This window comes from Triticum aestivum, chromosome 5A (genome assembly GCF_018294505.1).
Source record: "Triticum aestivum cultivar Chinese Spring chromosome 5A, IWGSC CS RefSeq v2.1, whole genome shotgun sequence".
Taxonomy (NCBI): Eukaryota; Viridiplantae; Streptophyta; class Magnoliopsida; order Poales; family Poaceae; genus Triticum; species Triticum aestivum.
The window spans coordinates 438,253,855-438,256,604 of NC_057806.1; positions in this window are offsets into that span (position 1 = coordinate 438,253,855).

The following is a 2,750-nucleotide window of genomic DNA, read 5'->3' on the forward strand; positions in this document are numbered from 1 at the left end:
ACATTTGAATGCATTCTTCTTCTAACACTTTGGCACAAATTTCCTTCCCATCATACTCACGAAAGATATTAGAAAGATGAAGCGTATGAGGCAAACTTAATTCCATTTTTTTGTAGTTTTCTTTTATAAACTAAACTAGTGCTAAAATAAGAAATAAAAAGATTTGATTGCAAGATCTAAAGATATACCTTCAAGCGCTAACCTCGTCGGTAACGGCGCCAGAAAAGAGCTTGATGTCTACTACACAACCTTCTTCTTGTAGACGTTGTTGGGCCTCCAAGTGTAGAGGTTTGTAGGATAGTAGCAAATTTCCCTCAAGTGGATGACCTAAGGCTTATCAATCCGTAGGAGGCGTAGGATGAAGATGGTCTCTCTCAAACAACCCTGCAACCAAATAACAGAGAGTCTCTTGTGTCCCCAACACACCCAATACAATGGTAAATTGTATAGGTGCACTAGTTTGGCGAAGAGATGGTGATACAAGTGGTATATGGATAGTATATATAGGTTTTTGTAATCTTAAAATATAAAAACAGCAAGGTAACTAATGATAAAAGTGAGCACAAACGGTATTGCAATGCTAGGAAACAAGGCCTAGGGTTCATACTTTCACTAGTGCAAGTTCTCTCAACAATAATAACATAATTGGATCACATAACTATCCCTCAAGATGCAACAAAGAGTCACTCCAAAGTCACTAATAGCGGAGAACAAACGAAGAGATTATGGTAGGGTACGAAACCACCTGAAAGTTATTCTTGCCAATCAATTGGTTGGGCTATTCCTATAAGTGTCACAAACAGCCCTAGAGTTCGTACTAGAATAACACCTTAAGACACAAATCAACCAAAACCCTAATGTCACCTAGATACTCCAATGTCGCCTCAAGTATCCGTGGGTATGATTATACGATATGCATCACACAATCTCGGATTCATCTATTCAACCAACACAAAGAACTTCAAAGAGTGCCCCAAAGTTTCTACCGGAGAGTCAAGACGAAAACGTGTGCCAACCCCTATGCATAGGTTCATGGGAGGAACCCATAAGTTGATCACCAAAACATACATCAAGTGAATCAATAGAATAACCCATTGTCACCACAGTTATCCCACGCAAGACATACATCAAGTGTTCTCGAATCCTTAAAGACTCAATCCGATAAGAAAACTTCAAAGGGAAAACTCAATCCATTACAAGAGAGTAGAGGGGGAGGAACATCATAAGATACAACTATAATAGCAAAGCTCGCGATACATCAAGATCGTATCACCTCAAGAACACGAGAGAGAGAGAGAGAGAGAGAGAGATCAAACACATAGCTACTGGTACATACCCTCAGTCCCGAGGGAGAACTACCCCCACCCTCGTGGGCAGACCGGGACTCTCCTGGTCCAACTCCAATACTCTGTGGGCTTCTTTTGGTCCAAAAATAAGTTCCGTGAAGTTTCAGGTCAATTGGACTCCGTTTGATTTTCCTTTTGTGCGATACTCTAAAACAAGGAAAAAATAGAAACTGGCACTGGGCTCTAGGTTAATAGGTTAGTCCCAAGAATCATATAAAATAGCATATAAAACTTCCAAGGTTGATAATATAATAGCATGGAACAATCAAAAATTATAGATACGTTGGAGACGTATCAACCCGGTACCCCCAGAACACTTCCGGTGTCCGAATACTATCGTCCTATATATGAATCTTTACCTCTCGGCCATTTCGAGACTCCTAGTCATGTCTGTGATCTCATACGGGACTCCGAACAACATTCGATCACCAAATCACATAACTCATATAATACAAATCGTGATCAAACGTTAAGCGTGCGGACCCTACGGGTTCGAGAACTATGTAGACATGACCGAGACACCTCTTCGGTCAATAACCAACAGTGGAACCTGGATGCTCATATTGGTTCCTACATATTCTACGAAGATCTTTATCGGTCAAACTGTAATGACAACATACATTATTCCCTTTGTCATCGGTATGTTACTTGCCCAAGATTCGATCGTCAGTATCTTCATACCTAGTTCAATCTCGTTACTAGAAAGTCTCTTTACTCATTCCGTAATACATCATCCCGCAACTAACTCATTAGTCACATTGCTTGCAAGGCTTATTATGATGCGCATTATCGAGAGGGCCCAGAGATACCTCTCCGATACTCGGAGTGACAAATCCTAATCTCGATCTATGCCAACCCAACAAACACCTTCGGAGATACCTATAGAGCATCTTTATAATCACCCAGTTATGTTGTGACGTTTGATAGCACACAAGGTATTCCTCCGGTATCCGGGAGTTGCATAATCTCATAGTCAAAGGAATATGTATAAGTCATGAAGAAAGCAATAGCAATAAAACTTAACAATCATTATGCTAAGCTAATAGATGGGTCTTGTCCATCACATCATTCTCCTAATGATGTGATCCCGTTCATCAAATGACAACACATGCCTATGTTTAGGAAACTTAACCATCTTTGATTAACGAGCTAGTCTAGTAGAGGCTTACTAGGGACATTGTGTTTTGTCTATGTATCCACACATGTATCAAGTTTCCGGTTAATATAATTCTAGAATGAATAACAAACATTTATCATGATATAAGGAAATATAAACAACAACTTTATTATTGCCTCTAGGGCATATTTCCTTCAGTCTCCCACTTGCACTAGAGTCAATAATCTAGTTCACATCGCCATGTGATTTAACACCAGTAATTCACATCTTTATGTGATTAACACCTA